This window comes from Pteronotus mesoamericanus, unplaced genomic scaffold (assembly GCF_021234165.1).
Source record: "Pteronotus mesoamericanus isolate MK-2021 breed Mesoamerican mustached bat unplaced genomic scaffold, CSHL_Meso_final scaffold_99, whole genome shotgun sequence".
In the NCBI taxonomy this organism is placed as follows: domain Eukaryota; kingdom Metazoa; phylum Chordata; class Mammalia; order Chiroptera; family Mormoopidae; genus Pteronotus; species Pteronotus mesoamericanus.
In genome coordinates, this window is record NW_026555330.1 from 1,036,856 (window position 1) to 1,058,935 (window position 22,080).

General features: G+C 42.7%; 1 non-coding gene across 1 annotated transcript; it reads left to right on the forward strand.

Annotated features, from left to right (window-relative positions):
* Positions 1 to 9,608: 9,608 nt before the first annotated feature.
* Positions 9,609 to 9,733, forward strand: LOC129063980 (small nucleolar RNA SNORA28). Its single transcript, XR_008528412.1, has one exon. It is a non-coding gene; the product is annotated as a small nucleolar RNA SNORA28 (small nucleolar RNA).
* The last annotated feature ends 12,347 nt before the right edge of the window (positions 9,734 to 22,080 follow it).

The window sequence follows — 22,080 nt, forward strand, 5'->3', positions numbered from 1 at the left end:
CAGATATTACTGAAGGTGGGACCACTACATACTCTTTGGGTCCCCAGTGATTAAGTCTGTTCCATATGAAGTGCAATCCTTTTTCTAAAGGACCAAGAGTGTGAGAGAAATCTTCCCTAGATCCCATAAATCAGAGATAAATCTTCCTAATAATTTCAGAATCTGCAGCATTTTCTCCAATCATTTTAAAATTGGCAAGGAATGATCCTGACACCTCCCTTCCTACTTTTAAAGGGGGAAAAGTTTGTGTCCTCAGTTTACTGCACTTTGTACATCATACTTTCATAAGAACAGCACAGGAAAAGCGCCAGTCAAATGAAAATTTATTTCAGAGAAAGGTCTGAATCCTGCCTCCTGTCCTGCCCTCCCAGCTGAGCTAAGCTAGGAAACCTGAAAGGGTACGTAAGGATCCCTTTGCTCTTTTCTGTAAGTCCAGAGCCAATGCTACGCAATCAGCAACATGTTTTTCTCCTTCACATGCACTGGGTTTACAGGCCACCAAAAAGTCCCAGAACCTTCCTTAGGGGTATTTATAAATATCTTTTAAATAAGAGGAGGAGCTAAGTGAGGGGCAAGCAGATAAACGCCTTTCCGTAGAGTGGAGCGTCACTCTACCTCTATGACAACTGTCTATGTCTCCTTCCTTCATATTCATGCACCAGACAACTTGACAGGCAAAGGGGGGTGGTGGTCAGTGATAACTGAGACAAGTCCTTGCTCCCAGATACCTTTTTTTTAGCCATGTAAACAAAAAGTACAGCAGCATATTGTAAGTGTTGTGCTGGAGGGATGGGCAGTGTTGGGAATCACAAAGGAAAGAGCAGTTAAATTCTATGCAAGGAGAATTCTTGAGTAAATGTTGGCAAGGTGCAGAGATGCAGTTAGAAGAACGGGTCATTCTGATCATTAGGGTGTAGAGATCACAGGCCTGAACTCAGCCGGTATTTCTAGGAAAACTTCAGGGATGCTGATGCCACTGGGACCTGAGGTATGAGGTATGAGAGAGGAGCTGGGGAGGTAGGAACGGATCCTAACATGGAGGGCTCTGTTGCATGATTAAAGAGTTTGGACTTCATCCTGTAGAGTGCACTAAGCCACTGAAGTATCTAAATCAGGAAGACAGCAGATTCACATGTGTGCCTTAGGAAAATCCCTATGTTCATTCCTCTATGTTCTTGATGCCTGTCAGGGTCCCTCCCCTAGACGCCAGTCTGGTGAGGGTAAGAAGTGGGGTCAACAGAGAAGAAACGTGGTCTTCAGAGCCATCTGGTCTAAAATCAGACTACAGTCATCTATTGTGTGCCACACTGAGCCTCTTTTCATGCCAGATACGGTCTGGGGACCAGACCTGTTTGGACATGGTGTGGGTGAAAAACTGGTTGTCTTTTCCAAAAGTGATTTCAATTTCAAGAGGAAAGTCACACATCAGAGTTCCAACCAAAGAGGTGTTATAGGCCAGCCAGACTATATTTCTGTGCAAAATTAATGCTGCAGAACAGCCACAATCAAGCCTATGTGAAGGTTGAGGGAGTAGGTTGCTGGGAATAAGATTGGGAGGTATTATCAAATGCTGTTACCATTTGGAAATCAGAAAGAAAAGAAAGGAATGGAGGTGAATTCAATTTTCTTCCTGAAAGCAGGACTCAAAGGTTCAGACACGTTCCCTGGAGCTCTGAAATGAACAAAATAATGGAAAGTCGGTCACTGAGTGTCATGGCACAGAAGGAATGTGTCTCCCTGCAAGCCTTGCTTTTCTTCTCAGAATCCAAAGGTGCCCAGCCAGAGCTGGGACGGCTGCTCAGTCAATGAGCTTGGGAAAGAGTCAGGCAGCAGGGCCCCAGCTGAAGCTAACGGAGCCCTGGGTCAGTCTTAGAGGCCATTACTGCACAGCATTACCATGTGGCCCTGTCCGCCTACACCGATTGACCTAAATTAGCTACCACGTGATAGCTAGTTAAAACTCAGGGTCCTCTCAGGGGGTCTTTTCAGAAGCGACCGCATCTGTTCTACACAGTTAATAATATTGACCAATGAGAGTGGATGGTATCTAGAGCTAAACTGTGGAGTGCAGTGGCCACAAGCCATATGTGGCCATTTGAAACATGGCTAGTCTCAATTGCGATGTGCTGCTGGAGTTGGCACCAGAAAAACTTAAAAATATCTTATTAAAATTAGTCTCTTGTTTCTTTTCACTTATTTTAATGTAGCTGCTAGAAAATATAGAAGTATTGTATGACTTGCATTTGGGGCTTATACATAATAGGCAGTACTAGTCTAGGGTATTTCCTATCCAAGAAACAAGTGATAAGGAATGTGAGGATTTTGAGAACTACCTTTCAAAGTGAGGATATATGTGGCATATTTATTTGTCTCACTAGTTCATTCATTTTTGAAAGTCATTTCATCGACATGCTTTGAGCCTCTACCTTGTGCCGAGGACCGGGTAAGGCATCGCCCATGCCCTGCAGGGGCTAACCGTGAGTGAGGACAGGAGACTCAGCCCAGGACCACAGCATTCCGTGGGTCAAGAATGGGTCAGGCCCTGACTTAGTATCCCCACACGAGGAGCCCCAAATGAAGCTTCAAGGTAAGGAAACAACAGGACACTAGGATACTAGGAAATCGCACTGGTCTGAATGTTCTTCTTTCAAAGGCTGGGCAGCCTTCGAGTGTTTCAGTGTTGCATGTAGACCTGAATGAAGGGTGGGCTCTCAGGGTGCTGTGTCAGCTGAGTCTGTAAGAATATAGGGCTTAGGAGGCCAAGGTCATAGGTTTGTTCCCTGTACGGGTCACTTCACTTTGCTCTGATCCATGCCTCAGACTTGCCCCTGCGAACCCCAGCCAGCTGCCTTGTCAATATCTTTGATTCACTTGGGGACAGGGTGAGAGCATGTGAAGGGAGCAGGGCAAATCTCTCACCACTGCGGGAGCAGCAATGAAAACATTCTTGACCAACCGTGAGGACAGACTCTTGGAAGGCGAGCCCATGTAACTTGGTGCCTCGCTTGGTACAGGGGACCCAACTAAAACCACCTTTTCCTTACACATCTCTGAAGTCACTGACCAGGATGGAGTTCTCAGGACTAGGCTTCAGGATACCACAGCTCCTGGACAGAGCAGAACACATGCAGCATTCACTGGGAATGCAGACTTTTTCCAAAGACGATGCTGCCAACAAGCATGTGGGCCCTCCCCATCTGACTGACAGAGATCGTTTAGATTTGAAAACATGGACACCTATCTCTTGAGTGACCTGTCTGCTGGTAATATTTACATCCACATGCACCCAGAAAGGTGGTATGTTTTAATTCCAGGCTGAGATTAGGCCCCATGCACTTCACTGAAGCATCACTGACAGAAAGGCTGGTCTGCAATCTCCAGCTACACAAATAAATACTGGAGCAGGGTCTAACAGGAAGACCCTCACTACCCAATTTTTTCCAGATGGCAGTGATGGATGACTGTATGTTTATGTTTACTTGGTTTCCCAGGTGACCGGTGTCCTGGTTTCCACTGGTCATGGCTTGATGAGCTTTTCTTCGAAGATGTGGGCCACCTACCCCAACAGCCTAGCGCTTGGCCCACAGGTCTACACCACACTCAACATTGTCAGGAGGTCATGTGTTTCTTGGATGACTAGTTAACTCTTTACTCACCACAGCTTCCTTGAACCTCTCCTTGTAAATTTCCAGAACGAGCACAGGAGTGGCCGCAGACTAACGGCCCCTCAAAGAGCTCCACATCCTAATCCTCAGAACCTGTGTCTCTGTTCTGTTGCATGGCAAAGGAGTATTAAGGTTGCAGATGGAATTAGGTTGCTAATCACTTGACCTTAAAATGGGGAGACTATCCTGGATATTCCAGGCAAGCCTAGCATTATCAGAAGTGTCCATGAGCCCTGGTTAGTGTGGCTCAGTGTGCTGGCGTCATCCTGCAAAACAAAGGGTCGCTGGTTGGATTCCCAGTCAGGGCACATGCTTGAGTTGTAGGCCAGGTCCCCAACTGGGAGCATGAGAGAGACAGCTGATTGATGTTTCTCTGGCACATCGATGTTTCTCTCCCTCTCTTTGTACCCCTACTCCCCTCTTTCTCAAAAATAAAATAAAATAAAATCTTAAAAAAAAAAAAAGAAGAAGTGTCCGTGAAAGTGGCAGAGAGAGGCAGAAGAGCAGAGTGATGTGATATGAGGACTTGACCTGTCATTGCTGGAAGAAGGGGACACCATCTAAAGTGGTGGCTTCCAGAAGGTGGAAAAGGCAAGAAGGAATTCACCCCTAAAACCTCCAGAAGGGAGCTGAGCTCTATTAATACCTTCAGCTTAGCCCCTGAGACCGTTGACAAACTTCTATCCTACAGAACTGTAAGATAATAAATTTATATTGTTTTAGGCAACGAATTTATGACAGTTCATTACAACAGCAATAACAGAAAACTAGTGCAGACCTAGATAGGGCGAACACGGGTCTGGCTTCCACACTGGGCCTGATGTAGGAGGTACTCCTACATCACAACATAACCTAGGGCTACTGAAGGCTGGTGACCACAGTGCTTCCCACAAAGTGTAGGAAAGTAAGGGATGATGGGAACCTAGTTGCCAAGCCTTGCTGATTCCTTGTGAGCAGAGAAAAAGTGTGGGCTTTGGGATCCAGCAGACCTTGTTCTGGTTCTGGCCTTTATACTCTCATACGGTTGCTGTGAAGAGTACGTAAAATAATGTGTGTAGAGTTCCTGTCTTAGGGCTTGGGCGCAATGTGAAAACTCAGTATATTCTGTCCTATTCTACCTTCTTTATAATTATTTGTCAGATCTCTCCCATTTCTAAACCTGTGGCCCTAGACTGTGTTCAGTCTTTTAATATTGCTTGCCAGGACAGTTTCATCAGCTTTTAAAGGGCCAATTGCAAACTTCTCCTTGACGGCCCGTAGAATTCTTTTTTTCAAAAAAAATTTTTTTAATCCTCACCCAAGGACATTTTTTCATTGTTTTCAAAGAGAGAGAGGAAGGGAAAGAGAAACATCAATGCAAGAGAGAAGTATCAATCAGTTACCTCCCGTATGTGCTGGGACCACTGGGGATCATATGCGCCTAGACTGGGAATCAAACCTGCAACCCAGGTAATTGCTCTGAGCGGGAATCGAACCTGCAACCTTTCAGGTACGAAATGACACTCCAACCAACTGAGGCCACCAAGGCCTAGAATTTTTTCTTAAAACACAGATTCTCTTATGAGACTTCTCCAGCAGTACAGCCTTCCGGTAGCTCCCTGTTGCCAGTAGATTGAAGTCATTTGAATGGTATGAGTGTATCTGTCACAATTTCATCCTCACTTCCTTGTCTACTACAGCCCTCTAGCCTAGCTTCCCTCCTGTCACATTCTGGCTCATTTCTGTGCCTTCGTGCCTTAGCCTTTATTTTCGGTCTCTGCAATGCCTGGCCCCTCTCCTATACCTACAGGGCTCCTGTCGTCTTTCAAGGCCTGTTTCAAATGTCACCACTTTTGCAAAGTCTTGTCTGATTCCTCCAAGAGTTAAGAACTGCCTCCACTGTCTCCACCATACTGTGTACCTTATACAGAGCTAGCTTACCAGAGTGCCTCTCGACTATTTGTTTATTATGCCTCCCCTCCATCTCTGAGTTCTTTAATGACAGAGACAGTGCATTTGCACCTTTGTTCTCAGAGTTTAAAATATTTGTTTTGTATAAAGCCCATACTCAATATAAAATAAGCTCAATATGTTTTTATGGGTATGAATGAATTAATGAATGAACAAATAATATGTGAACAACTCATAGCTTTAAAGTTGTTGCCAAGGACTTCGATCTTACATTTCACATCCCAGTTGAAAAGGTGCCAGGGTAGCCCTTCTGTGATGTTGCACACAGAGTAAGTCTTCTAAGATAATAGGATTATTGAGCAACTTTGCATTTATTCTGTTCTCTTCTTATTTTGTTTCTACAAAGAATATTACTCTTAAACTCATAGGAAATGTGTTTGTGAGTGCCTGTCAGGTAATGAAAATAATAAACAAGTAATTCCAATATAATGGTTATGGAAAGATATGAAATGTTTTTGTCTACCTAGTCAATTCTTTCCTTTCTGGGGAATGTACCTTCTTTCTTTTAGAAATTGCTTCCCCTGCCCACTACATCAACTACCACCATGGAACTGGAGGGAGGGCTGCCTGTCACAGTGGGGAGGTAGGTAGGGGACCCATACCTATCTAGTCAGAACATTTCACTGCAATTTTAAAAAACTGAAGCTGGAAGAGCCCTTTTCCTCTGCCAAAAAGCATTGCAATACAGTAATAATGACATCAGATTGTCATTACTTTAATCAAGTAAGAACCTCTGCCGTAAGACAGAGTTTCTGTGTTTGTTTACAGCTGTGTCCCCACCATTGAGAACTGGGCAAGGTATAGAAAGTTCTCAACAAACACTTGTTAAAGGAATAAACAACTGCTGGGAATATATGAGCTAAGGCTGCCAGCAGCCATGAAACCAGCCACGGTCACAGGAACCAGGTAGAGAATATGTACAAAGAAGCAAAGATGTAGACATGGCGCCCTGCCAGGTTCCAGTGGCCCAGTTCTGGTCTCTGAGGTTCTTGGAGCTTCTGTGGTTCCTGCCTTCCATTAACCCCCTTTGCCGGCTTGTGTTAAATTTGAGGTCTTGTCACTTCCAACTAAGAAAGTGACCCTCAGTCCTACTGGATTCCTGACTAATAATCTTGTCTTCAACTTCTACTTTTTGAAGTCTCAGTTCCTGTTGTCCCTTTTGAAGTTACATGACTGTCCCGTCTATTATTGCTCCAACTCATGACAGACCAAAGTAAGGGGTCAAGCTGTTCTTTTGCCCAGATTTTTTCAGTGGTGTCCCCTTGCCTTATGAGAAAGTCCAAAGTCCCTGAATCAGTGAGCAATTTGGCCTCTACTCAGCCAGCATTTTTTTGTTTTTTAATCATTCTGCATTCCAACAAACTTTTTTTTTAATTACCTAAACATGCCTTGCCTTCTCTGACTTCCATTCCCTTGCAGATACCATTGCCTTTACCAGGAGCACTGTGACGCTGACCTTAACAGTTTCTTATCCTTAAAAATTCAGCACAGGCGTCTTTCGGTCCAGGAAGGCTTCTGACACTCCCCTTGTCTCACCTGGTGAGGGCGCCGTCCCTGGGCCTTCACCACCTCTGCTCAGGGTGCCGCATACTGCCCTGTGCTTTTAACTTTTTAATTTGTTCTCTTTAAATAAGAGGAATGTAACCCCATAGAAAAACAGTGATACAGAGAAGTGTAAAAAAAAAAAAAAGTGAATCATCATGTACCACCACCTTCCAATAGAGCTTCTGCCAGACAATTTTTTTTGTCAAAATTTCAGAAAATTTATTTATGCATATATCAATATATTGTACATACATATAATACACTTTTTACTTATAAATAAAATAATACTAAAGACACTGTTCTGCATCTCACTCCCTTCACGTATATGAGAAATATTTCCATCCCAATACATAGGTATATACTTTAATATTTGTATTGGACAAATGGTATTCCATTGTAGCAATAAAAGATAACTTTATTTAGTGAATTTCATATTGATGAGTATTTCAGTTATTCTCAGATTTTTTAAGGCTACTTTTAGAGGTATATCTATGGGATAAGTACTTAGCAGTGTTTCAAAGGATATTTAGAAAGTCTGAGACATTGCACTCCAAAAAAGTTTGTAGTAATTTAAATTCCTACTAATATACACAATTTTTTTCTTACTTTGGCATTTGTTTTCCAATTCTAAGTATATCAAACATTCTAATATTTGCCTGTTTGATGAAATATTTTGTTGCATTTTAAAATTTTTGTGTGAGATCATCATCTTTTCATATCTTTGAGTTCGTTTGTATTTATCTGTTTCTGAGAACTCCCTGTTTTTTTGTTATTTGCTCCCTCTTTTTTAATTTGGAAAAATTCTTTTAAGTAAAAAAATTAACTCTTTATCTGTCATCTTTGTTCTGCATATTTTTACCAATGTATTATCTTTGAACTTTGGATATGGATTTTTTAAAAATTTTTGGCCATATAAATATATTCTAAAGCCCTCAAATGTAGTATACTACCTTTATGGATTCTGGGTACATTGTGTGTTGCATGTGTGTTTTCTTGGCAGGAAATCCAGACCTGGGATTTAAAAGAGAAAAATCACCCTTCATCCCAAAGGGTTACCTTAAGAGCCAGGGAGACATGGAAATGTATAAGGAATTTTATTACAAAATGCTCCTGTTCTGGGGCCTAAGGAGATTGTCTCAGCTCCTGATAGCTGGCAGGGGGAAGAGGGCAGGGCAGTCTCAATCAAGGTTCCTTAACTTAATTGGGGTTGGGTTTCACCTCCAGCCTTGGGAGAAGCTGTCTGTCTCTAACCATCTCCTTGTCAACCCGCCGATCTCACCCAGCCTGCTAGCCAAGACATGTGAGAAGGTCGGTCCCTAACCACGCAGAGCCACAGTTCTGATTCATACTCTATGATTTAAAAGAAAGTTCACTCCTGGATTCTACTTGTATGTTCTTTCCGCATCATGAAATAAAAATAAATAAATAAAGATTGTCATTTGGAGAGGTCCAGGCAAGCTAAGAAGGAGAGGCTGGCTCAAGCTGGTGGTCTTCCATCTCCCTCCACAAAGTCATAACTTACAAAACACATACCACCTTGGGCACATTGCTCGCAACGTGTTGGGGACTGTTAGAAACTACAGTGCTGTGACTCTGGCATGGCCATTCCTGTTGACTTTTCAGCCCTTTTATCAGGAACCACAGGTGAAGTTAAGGATAGCTTCCCACATAGCACGTGTCCGGGGTGCTCATTGTGAGTTATGAGTCACGTGTCTTGTAGTTTTCATATTTATAGTTAGTTGGGGCCCATGCTGGCCTCATTGCTGCACTGCTGAGAGAGAATGATGGAATTAAAAGTAGGATTGGGAGGGGATTAGGTGTGGGAAGCCAGTGTGAAGAAAATGACCACAGCAAGCCCCTAAAGAAAACCTGAGCCACAGAGTTGGCCAGTAAGTCACCTCAGGGGAAGATACAAGACTGGTACAGAGGCAGAGGCAGAATCTGTGGTCAAATCCAAGGTCAAAGCTACAAAGAGTTAATAGAGAAACAAAGCACAAAAGTCAAGATACAAGGGCAGTCAGTCCAGATGAATTCTTGTGGAAGGCAGGACGGCCTCTTTTAATAGCTCCAGTGCCTTGCCCCTTGGTCCTGACTCCTAATTTTGAAGCAAGGTGGCAAACCTCAAGCTCAGAACTAGAACAACAGCTAACAATACTGAGGCTGGAGCAGCAGCTGTGCCGATACTGACTGCTTCTGCCACCAGAGCACAAGTCCAGGAGGACAGGAGTGGCCCTGAAGTGTCAGTGCCCAGGTGTGTGGGAACAGCTACTAGGGAGCCCCCAGGCATGTGGTTCTCCGGGCTCTGTGTCCCCGCCCTCTGCTTCTATTCCTTGGTCTTACTCCTACCCTTGGCTTTAGCTATTGAATTATATTTTTCCTCACTTAAATATTGGTTTAACTTTTCCTTTTTGATTTTTAACTGTGTTTTAAAAATTACAAGAGTATTGCAAGCAATGATCGGTGGCAGGTGATCAAAACTGTCTGTTAAATTTCAGCTAGCTATAGCAACAAAATTGAATCTTTTCCAGTGCTCTCTCCTCTATGAGACAAGCCATTATATAGACTTAGACAGTGTTTTAAATAATTACAAAAGTGATGAATGATCATTATAGAATATTCACATAACATAAAAGTATGTAAAGTAAAACGTGAAGTCTCTTTTTTATACTCTACTCCCATTCCCCAGTGGACATCAATGTTAAAAAAAAAATAATACTTGTGTATGTTTAGAATTTATATGTATATGCACGCACACACACACATATATGTTTTTTTAAACATATGGTCACACTATTTATACTGAACTGCAGCTTGTTTTTCTTCACTCAATTACATATTACAGACACCCGTTCCATTTTAACATACAGTTGACCCTTGAACAACACAGGTTTGAATTGGGCAGGCCCACGTATACACAGATTTTTTTCAATAAATACCATAAATGTATCTTCTCTTCCTTATAATTTTCTTAATAACAGTTTTCTTGACTCTAACTTACTTTATTGTAAGACTACAGCATATAACAGACACAACATATGAAGTATATGTTAATTGACTATTTTTGTTATCAATAAGACTTCTGGTCAACAGTAGGCTATTAGTAGCTAAGCTCTGGAGAATCAAAAGTCATATGTGGATTTTTAACTGCAGGTGGGGTTGGTGCCCCTAACCCCCGTGTTGTTCAAGGGTTATATGTATGGACTGCTATGTGTATCTATTTCATTTTTGTTAATGGCTACACAGTAGTCATAATGAGAATATGTGAAATGTATTAATCACCCATCTTTTAATTTTCTATTGCAAATAATGTTGCCTAGAACACTCTAGTACAGGCATTTTTGTCAACCCATAGTGTTTCTGTAGGATAATTCCTAGGAGGGAACAGCTGAGTCAACAGGTATGCACATTTAAAATTTGATAGGTACCGCCCAATTGCCCTTTGTCCCAGTTTGCAATTTCACTCAGAGTGTGTGTGAGACCCTCTCCCCCAACCACATCATCACTGGATATTATTGTCTTATTTCACAAACCAGAGTCTGATATGAGGTACACTCTAGGCTTTGATAGTTAACGGGTTCTCTGAGCTTGGCACAAGTCTTGTGGTCATGAATACTACTCTGGCTGGCTAGAGACTCCTGGTAAAGACTGCCTGGGTTCTTCTTCCTTCTACTTTCAAATCTTTGTTCACTGGGGCTTATAAAATTTTGATATTACCAATTCCATTGTACAATTTACCTAGTGTCTTGCCCTCCTTGTTTCATTTAATCCTCACAAAGTGTCTAGTGGTCATGTAGGGAGGAAATTTATATTTGGGGGACTCAGAGCAGTGAATGACTTTCTGAAGTTCTCATGGTTGATAAAGGAAAGAACTGGGACATGAACACAAGTCTCCCATGTTCAAACCCCACATTCCAGCCCCCATTCTGCCTCGGCCTCTAGAACACAGAGCCACCAGTGCAGTGCCCTTAATTAATACCTTTCTACCCTTTTGGAATGTTTCTCTAGAGAAATTTATGTTTGCTGGTTGGTTGGATTTGGGGCTGCTGCAATTTGTGACTTAGGGGTATCAATTTTGTCCATAAAAATGTTTTTGCAATTTGAATATTCTGGTATGTGGCCCGAGGTGACCCAGGGCAACATCTCCAGGAGATGATAACTGGCAGGGTGCCAGGAGGCCTCGTGGTGACCTTATCTAGTAAGTGATAGTGTTGGAATTGGAACCAGATCCGTCTGACGCCAAAGCCGAAGCCTTTTTACATTTACTCTATGCACCACCTCATATAGAGCAAGATGCTCAGGGCAGAAGGTCAACGCATTCTTTCTTTACAGGCAAATTATACGGAAGCCAGATTCACAGAAGGTTTAGTGCTGTGCATGGAATCAGACAGAACAAGAAGAGTTTAGGATCTTAAGGAGCTAATTTCGGTTCAAGTAGCCGAAGGCAAGCTTACTCACTAGGGGGGTCACACACTCTAACACCAACAGAGGCTTGAAAAAGCTGAACCCAGATGAGTAAAGCAGGTCAGGGAGCAGTGATGATAGGGAAGAGTGGAGACTGCGGCAAACTGGAGGATGTGCCTTTCTAAAGGGAGCAGCTGCTGCTGTAGGGCTCCCGCCCATGGTTGCCAGTGTGGTTAACTCCGGTCTTCCCCATTTTTCAGTAAAAGCGAGATGCCTGTATTTTTCTAGGAGAAAAACTTTGACAACTTTTAAAAATACTATGAGTCAACACAGTATGGGCCAAGCCAAATGTGTCTATGGGCCAGGCTTGGCCTATCAGGTGCCAGCACTGGCCTTTCACTGTAAGAAACCCTTTACCATGGAAACCACAATGCTCAAAGTCATTGATCTAAAGGGTTAAGATCAGTGCTCTTCAGATTTTCCTTTTACTCCTTTACAGTCTGTTTACAGTCATTCTCCAGGTAGAACTGAATATGCTTCCTCTTATAAATTATCCTTACATTTCAGCCATGTCTCCTTGGAAGGGTTCCTGACTCAGCTTTGGGTTGGATTGGCCCTTACGTAGTCAACCCTTTGCATTACAATGACTGCCATTCTTTTTTTTTGGAGTTACCATTATTCTTATGTTCTGTGGTTAATCCCTGCCAGCGAGTGTGAATTTTACTAATTCAACTCCCAGGGGACAATCCAAATTTTCGAGTCCTCCAGGGGCTCTTCACTCCTGCCATATCGAAGGGACAAAAAAAAAAACAAAAACCCAACCACGTGTTTTCACTTTTTTTTAAACATTAAAAATTGTTTTAAAATACATAAATATAGCTTCCCTGACTTACAGATTTGTTTTTAGTGAGTGATTATTTCCCCAAACAAATTTGGGTGAGTTACAGCTTGTAGGAGAGGAAGGAAGAAATAAGGATGCTCTTCTAGGTACCAAAATAAACAAAAGGACTTGGAATGGATTTTACTTCAAAATGAAGACTAAATTTCCCTTCTAGATCTCAGTAATGTTGGAATTGGCCCTCCTCCCCACCTCACAACGCACAGCAGCCCCAGGACCTGCTAAAACATCACTGGAAAGGGGAGAGGAGAGAAAGCTTCCAGAAATGACAGGCAACTCTGCCCTTTAGGCACATGATGCCGATCAGAACATGACACCAATGCATTAAGCATATTTCCAGAAGAAATGAGCCTGTGGATTTAGTAGCTTTAGGGCACGGGGACTCCATCAGCATCTTCAAATAATCATGCCCATAACCAACAGTTAACAAATGATAGTCTTTCATAAGAGAACTATTGACAAGACACTAATTCAAGATTTACTAATCAGACTTCCCTGCCAGACATTACCTTGCCTTTAGTGTTGAGACATGACATGTAGTGACACATTACAAAATAAATGACATTTATTTTGCCAGGACCTAAATAGGCAGGAATGTAAAATAACCCCATCTTGCCTCCCACCCCCACAGTCTTGCACAGTGGTAATGATGCAACCCCCAAAAGCTGACATCTTATTAAGTTTCTGAATAGCTCTCAATCACCGTAAAGATTCACTTACCGTCTTCTGAAATGTATATCTGTTGTTTTTATGGTAAGCCAATTCTTTGAAAGTTGGTAATCTGAAATACAAGGCAGCCTTAGCAAGAAGATTTCCCATATTTCTCCTTGACTTTCCCACCAGAATACACAATACCATCATAGGATTTCTACTCCTTAATCTTAGATGGTGAAAAGCATAATTTAATAGGCATGGGTTCAAATCCTGTCCACTGAAACCTATAATCTTGAGCAAGTTCATTAACTCTCTGTGCACAGTTATCTCAACGGAAAATCAAGAATAAAAATACCTACATCATGAGGGTATTTGTGATGGGTATTGAATGAAATCATGTATAATCATGGCATGCCATACAGTACTCCTTTAATATGTGGTGACGGCTAATGTCTCCTTTGACCTAATCACCTGTTTAGAAGACAATCAATGGCAATGAGACATATAAAAATGCATACTGCTCTGAAGGAAACTGCAACCGCCGATGAAACACTGAGAAATCAATGTAAGGCCATTTAGAGGAAAGGGCCAAGTGACCAGCACATGATATCACTTTAGAGACTGAGAGACTTGTGACCACGAATGCACAGCATTCTTGCTCCTCCATTCTTGGACAGAGCTGGGACAGCAGGAGCCCAAGCTCCATGCCTCCCCATCCAACCTGCGCCCGGCAGGCTGAGGCATCACAGCCAGGCAGCGGGTGGTGCACACTCATCTCCTACTCCTTTGGAACTTCGGCCAGGAATGTTTGCTGTCACTATCACATGCGACGAGGACAGCAACATTCTCCTGCAGAAGACAACCCTTTGTCCACCCGCCTCCCTCTGCCGCTGCCAGCCAGCAGGAAGTGGGGAGAGGGCCTGGCGCCCCTCTTCTCTTGGTCCAATTTCACACATTGGTTTTGCAGCATTAATAAATTGGTTACATTTGCCCTGCATTTGGCAGGCGAAGTTTCTAATAACACTCTGATCCCTTCGGAGGACATGAATCACTGGCATGTGGGGGGCTCTGGTTACCTCCCCCCGACTCTCTGCGGCTAAAGGCCCTGCACATTAGCAGGGGTCAGGCGCTTGCCTGGGCCGGGGCAGAGTCCAGGACAAGGGCCATGGCTTCGAGGCACTGTCACGGAGCTCAAAGATTTTCCCTCAGAGGGAGAACAGATAACTCCAGGCCCGGGCAATGTGCAGCTTTCTTCAGCTGTCAATCCTACCTGGTTTGCATAGAGATTGAGAAAATGTGTGAGATTTTACCACAAGAATCAGTCCAGAGAATTCAAGGGGGGTGGTGGTGGGTGGAGAGGGGATGGGAGAGAAAAAAATGTGTGAGGCAGATGTCTGCGAGTTCCGTGCCGCCCCACACGGCTTCCTTTGTGGAGCCAGGCACTCTGGGGACAGCCAGCCTGATTGAGGACAGTGTATAATGATCTAGTTTCTCTGAGGCAGCTTTTCTTCTTGCCATGGAATTAGGTGCACAAAAACTCCAGGGGCAAGGAAAGCTCTGCGGCTGCGAAGAGGCCCAGGATCAGATCAGCCTTGGAGGGTCAAGAAGAAGCAAGAAATAAGCTAATGCGAGCAAGGGCAGGGCCTGGGACCAATGGAACAAAATGGGAGAAAGAGAGGGAGAACAATGGAGAAGGGAAAAAAACAGTACTGAGAAGAGACAGAGAAAAAAGAAATTCAACTCAATCTACTAGATAGTTTATGTTAACCTCTACTTGTGATAAAAGAGTGTTTTTATGTAACAGGTACATATAGAATCTAGTTCCTGTCCTCCAGGAGCTTATAGACCAGTTTAAAAATCAGCTACAGCCCTGGCCAGTGTGGCCCAGTTGCATTGTCCCATAAACTGGAGGGTCGCAGGTTCGATTTCTGGTTAGGGCACAAGCACAAGTTGTAGGTTCTGTCCCCAGTTGAGGCTTGTGTGAGAGGAGAGGCAACTGATCCATGTTGCTCTCCCTCTCTTTCTCCCTCCCTTCCCCTCTTTAAAATCAGTGAGTGTGTCCTTGGTTGAGGGTAAAGGGATAAAATATAAAATAAAAATAAGACTTCAGCCACAGAACTCAATCCTGGCATAGATTATGACATCAGTGTCAGGGGGCGTGGTGAAGAGGGCAGAGGTGATCGTGGGCGGTTTGGTAGAGGGGGTGGTCTTGAGAGTTTTCTTGAAGGGGCGGGCATTCCTGAATAAAAGTGGTAGTAAAGGGAGCAGAGGAAGAGTAGAGGAGCAGGGAACAAGTGATGGAAAGACAAATGAGGAGAAAAGGAAAACGAAGAGAGGTTCAGACGGCCACTTACAGTCGCCTTAGTCATCGCACAAGCCACAGGCTGCCTTGGACATTTTCATCCAGAAGAATCAAAACTGGAGGCTCCCTTCTGCAAACCCAGGCAAACCACCAACACAGCAGCCCAGCTCCAGGCCCAGAGGGAAGGAAGAGAGAGTGACTTGTGCACACGAGGGAAAGCAGAACACACTCCCCTCTCTTGGGAGCGCCAGGCCAGCGTCATGCTGGGGTTCCCCAGCCAGGATGCCTGGAGCCACTGACATCTCCAAGTCTCACCTGGTAGATGCCCACGTGTCCTCTCTCTCTGCTATATCCTTTTCTGTGGCTCTCAGGGTTCCCAGGAAAGGAGGACTTTTTCTGGTTCTCCCAACTTTTTATTTGGAAAAAAATTGAAATCTTCACAAAGGTTGAAAAATACCATACTGAACACAAGGTACACTTGAATTGTCTCACCAATTATTGATGTGTGATTCCATAAACAGTGGTGTGCTGATAAACCAGGAACCTGGGGGATGGCAGGAGCCCTCATTTGCAGTGTTTGCCAATTTCTGTGGCGTAAAAACTCCCACCATGGCTGATTTCAAGCTATTGAAATTAAACCAATAGTTTAACAAATGACGTGCAAAATTCCTGATTATTTATCTGCTCTCAGGGGCTGGTGAGAGCCAGTTCTAGTACCTGATGCTTTCCCAGAACTATTTTCGATAGCTTGCAGATACCATGGCACTGGACCAAATAACTTCAGTATGTGTCTCTTAAGGATAAGGACATTCTCCAACATAATTACGACTATTATCACACTTGAGCAAAAATTAGCAACACATTCTTAATTATTAGCTAATATACATTTCCTACTAAAAATTTTCCAATTGTTCCCCAAATGTCATTTACAGTGATTTTTTTTAAAAATCAAGAATCCAGTGAAGCTCGCATATTGCATGTGGTGTTTTCTTCCGTTTCTTTTCATCTAGAATGGCCCCCTGACTTCTCTCTTAGTCATAGATTTTAATTTTTATGACATTGACTTTTATGAAGAATTCAGTCCAATTGTCTATAGAATGTGTTACATTCTATATTATATGGATTTATATGGTTGTTTCTCATGGTTAAACTCAAGTTAAGTATTTTTTGGCAAAAATAGTCCAGAGGTGTACCTCAGAGCAGGTAGCCCTCCTATCTGAGGCTTAAATAATGTCAGATTGTTCCACTATCGGTGATGCTAACACTTAGTTAAAGCAGTAACCACCAAATCTCTCCATTTTTTAAAAAGGTACCTTCCTCCTTTGTAATGAATAAATAATTTGTGAGGCAATAGACTGACGCTGCGTGAACATCGTGTTACTCAAAACCGTTTTTGCTCAGTGCATAGCATCTGTTGCTGACCCTTTCCTGAATCAGTTATTACATTACGGGCTGAAATGTAAGGATTTTCTAATTCTATCTCTTCTACGTTTATTACATGGAATTCTTTTCTTTAAAAGTCTCCTTTTTTTAGAATAATTACAGACTCATGGATTTTTTTCAAAAAGACTTCAATGGATTATAATCTATTACTGTCATTTTCTTTTTTGATGTTCAAATTATCCCAAACTTGGCCTGTGGGGACCCCTTCAAGCAGGATCCTGTGTCCTTTTGACATGACCTCATTAATCTTTAAGTATTTCCTTTCTTCCTTGCACACCAAGATTCCCCAGGCTCACTGTGCTGGCCTTGAGCCAGAGCCAGAACAGCTATTTCATTAAAAAGCCCTGATTTCTTTGGTGGGAAATGATATTTAGATATCAAAATGTGGGTGCTAGGTGTGCTCATTGCTGCAGTGATGTTACTGCTCTTAGGTCCCTTGAGTTGACATGGTTAGAGGGAAATTTATAAATAGAATATAACATAAAGTATGTGTGTACAGTAATTCCTTAACCCTTGCGAACCAGAATGTGATCTTATTTGGAGAAAGGGTCTTTTCAGAGGTAATCAAGTAAACACAAAATTACTAAGGTGGGCTCTAATCCAAGATGACTTGTGTCCTTATAAAAGGGGGTATTTGGACATAGAGGCATGTACAGAGGGAAGATGATATAAAAACACAGGGAGAAGGTGGTCATCTACTAGCCAAGGAAAGAAACTTGGAACAGATCTTTCTCTCATAGCCCTCAGACACACCAGCCCTGCTGACCCCCTGGCTTGGGACTGACCTGTGAGGCAGTACATGTCTGTTGTTTAAGCCACCCAGTCTGCGGTACTTTGTTATGGCAGCCCTAGCAAACTAATACACTACCATCACAAAGTACCAGACAACACTATGTATCTTACATTTCTGCAGAAGCCTGGAATGGATCTCAATCGAGGTGTCGCGCTAGTCAAGGTGTCAGCAGAGCTGCACTGCTTTCTGAGGTCGCTAGGGGAGCATCTGCGTTCACTCAGTTCCTGTGACTGCAGACTAAGGTCATCCTCTCCTTCCTGACCATCAGCGGAGGGATATTCCCAGCTCCTGGAGGGCACCCGCATGCCTAGGCTCATGGCCCCTTACTCTGGCAATGGCAGGTTGAGTCTTTGTCACGACCTGACTCTCTCCTACCTCCCCCTCCCTTGTTGCATCTCTCTTACCCTTCTGCCTTTCTCTTTCACTTTTAAGGGCCCATGTGATTCACTGGGCCCATTCAGAAAATCTGGAATAATCTCCCTAAGTGAAGCTAACCTTGATTCTATCTGCAAAGTTCCCCTTGCCATGTAATATAACATAGTCACAGTTTCCAGATGTGGATGTTTTGAGAAGAGAAGCATTATTCTACTTACCACATGATGACATGAATATATTTAGTTTATTTTCTTTGTCCAACAATAGACACAGAATAGTTTCAAAATTCCAATGGTATTATAATTATTAAGAAATAACCAGCTAAGTAAAATTAAAATCTTTTTGCAATTCTTTTTGTCTCTAGAATATTCCCAGTGAAAAAGTACATATAGAATTTTATTTCTTTTCTCTGTGTGATCAAGTTAAGAATTTGATACACAGTTTGTTTGATTCGTTTGTTTCTATCCATATTCAGTTTTAAGGTTTATTTTATTTTTCATCTTTTCACAGATAATTTTATTTTGTGAGTAAGAAAAACATTTATATAACTCAGAAGTCAAGCTGTATGAAAAGATATACTTAGAGAAGCCTCATTTCCATCCCTGATGCCGAGGACTGGTGTGCTGGGGGCCTGTTTGTCTGATTGCCGTCACTGCTGCTATATAAATCAAACCTCTGAGGTACAGATAGCAAATAAGTGTTAGTACAAATCTATCATCATTTCATCAGCTACAGCCATTTATCCAGAGAACAAAAGAGAACAGAGCGGCCCCTGCCCCAAGGTGTGATAGTGTCTCGGGGGAAACAGGCCTGCAATGCTGCAGAACGGAACAGGCGAGGGAGGCCCAGCATCTGGTGAGAGGCTGGACTCGGGCAGGGCCTCAGGATGACCCCACGGAGAGGGCTCCCGAGAGGGGCTCCGTGGCGGACGTAAGACTTGATTCAGAAAGGAAAACGGCATCAGCAAAGGCAGAGAGGTGTATTCCAGAGCGCCCGGGGAACAGCCAGCCCACCAGCTTGGGGCAGTGGGACAAGCACTTAAGTTGGCACATGGTCATTTGACCCAGGATAAATTAGTATGATCTATTTAGCAATTTCCCCATTTAATACATAGATTGGGTTTAATTTTACAACATTGCAAAGAAAGTCAAAATGTATATATCGTTGTATGTTTACCCTTGTACCTTTGTCCCCACAAAGGTACTTCCTTAACAAATAATAAAAACAAACAAACTCATAGGCACAAACAATAATATGGTGATTGCCAGAAGAAAGTAGGGTGGTAAAGGGTAAAAGGGGTCAAATATATGTGATGGAAGAAGATTTGACTTTGGGTGGTGAGCATACAATGCGATATACAGATGATGTATCATAAAACTGTACACTTGAAACCTACATAATTTTATTAACTGATGTTGCCCCAATAAATTTAATTAAAAAAGAAGGGTATTTTTGTAGCCATAACTCTCAAACCTAAGTGTGCATCAGAATGGCCTAGAGGTCTTATTAAAACACAGATTCTTGGACACTCCCAGAGTTTCTGATTTAGTGGTTTGCCAGGGGGTCGGGAGCGGGGTGGTAAGAATATTCATTTTTAGCAAGTTCTCAGGTGCTACTTAGGCTGTTGGTGTAGATTAAACTTTGAGAATCATCTTTCTACATGATGAATTCCTAAAATTAGAAAGTTGGGTTAAAGTTTATGCAAATGTTTCACTTTGATGAATCCTGCACATTACCTTGCACAAAGGCCATATCGGTTTACACACTCTCCCTCTGCAGTGTGCGAGCCTAACCTTGACCTCAACTCTGCCAACACCGGCTATTTTAACTCCTTCGCTTTTTTTTTGCCAATCAAATGGTAAAAAAATGGATCTCATGATTGTTCTGTTTTACGCTACCTTGAGTGTCTTTTCATTAGTTTTTACAGTAACTTCTACTTTTTTAATCTTATTACAAGAATAATGTTTATGCAGGAAAAAAAAAGTGAAAGAGTTCTGGATAAGCAAAAAGAAGATAAAGTCATCCATAATCCCACCACACATAGATCACCATGTTAACATTTGTAACCTTTTTTTTTTCCCCTTTAATAACATACTGTGAACATTTTTTCCATATCATGTCATTCATTAACTATTCTTCTCCAACATCAGCCTCAATGGCTGCATCATATCAATGGAATGTTTCTGAATGAGAATTGACATTTACAAAATGTTTGGGGAAGACTGATCTAGCAGCAGGATTTAAGATGGGGAATGCCTGGAGGCAAGGAGAAGTTAGGAGGCTATTGAAACAGTACAGGGGAGTGGTGACAATGGGATTAGAAGACAAGGAGTGAATACAGGAAACACTGAGAAGAAAGACAACCAATTTGCTAGAATCCCTGATGGAGGGTGAGGAATGACTCAAAGCTAAATCCAGCGGGAGTGCCCTGGGTTTTAGGGTCATAAACTTGGGAGATACCTAGGAAGAGACAGATCATCTTTCTTATCTTTAATCCATGCATTTATCTTGTTGTAAAGGTTTGGGGATGGAAGTCACCTTTCCAGAGGACGACCTTCATTTTGAAGAGCAGCAGACTTTAACTCTCAGAGCCCAGGCTTGATGCCCATTTCAATGCAGGGATTAATTATTAGAGACTCTATGGTGAGGTAAAAAGACCACAAGCTGGAACATTAAAAAGTCGGGTTGTGCATCCCTGCTTTGCCACTTATTGTGAACTTCAGCAATCCTCTTAACCTCCTTGAGCCTTTTTGTCCATAAAATAAGAGTGATAACATATATTTCACAGAGTTGTTATAAGAATTAAACGAGGTGATCTATGTAAGATGCTGGTCTATAGGCAGCAGGTATTTAAGAAGTGGTGGTTTCTTTTATCATTGTGAGAATAGCAACAAAGAGTGACAACATGCTTATAAGTCATCCCACAACTTGGCCCCTCCCCAGAGAAGCACTCGAGCAAGGCCAACCTAGGCATGGCTGCTTGGCAATGAAATGAAAGACATCAATGAAAAGTTAATTTCTGAAAGAGTCCCTTTTGTGAGTTGTCTGCACTTGGGCTTCTCTCCTGAGCAGAAGCTCCAGGGGTGTGCTCTGGGGTGGCTGGATAGATTCCACGTGTGCGGGATGCCTCTGGAGGTTACTTGGGTTCACTGCAGAGATGTGCCCAGCACGAGCAATGAAGACCTTCCACCGCTACTGACAAACTCTGTCTTCTTTCCTTCTCCTTCCATTGGCTCAATATTAATTTATAATCTCAGAATACAGACACTGATTATAATAAGTCTGCAGGCAAATCACTCTCTGCTTGTAGTCCTTCTTACGTTAGAGTGGAGATTTCTTCCTGGGGTTGGTCTGAGGAGCGAATGGGGTATTGCATTGGAAAGTGCCTATCACCACATCCAAGAGGAGTGGGTACCTTCTGTTGAGTTTCTTTTGGGAACCTCTCTAAGGCCATCTCTTCACAGGCCATCAGTAAGTAAACCATGCCAGGAAATGGAGTGGTTTCAGCTGCCTGGAAACCATCTAGTATATGATTAACAGAGACATCAAAATAGCCATCACTCCCACCCCCCAACTTTTCATAACCAGCAACTCTCTGAAACAGCAAGCAACACAAAATATCCATCCTACTGATCTAACTCTTGTCCCTTAACATTGGAGGAAGAGGAAACTTAGACCCAATCACCAACTCCCCCTTTGCCTTAGATGACATGAAGCACAGTCAAGAAGTGCTTCTCCAGAGAACATGGTGGGGCCTATCGGTCTGTCAGAGAAGGTGGAACAACATGTATTTGCTCAGTATCTAGTAGCATAGGTCAAGTGTTGTTATATGCCCTTGTTTAATCTTATTTTCACCAAAAGCCCATGAGATGGTTATTGTCCTCATTTATCAGAAGAGGAAACAAAGACTCAGAAAGATGAAGGTGATGCACAGCACAGTGGCTGGCAGCTACCTCCCCCTTTTCCACCTTTCTCTTAGTTTAGTTTCCCAAATCATGTCCCTATCATCTCGGTTGCTTTACAGGCAAACGAACCTCCAGCCTACACAAAAAAA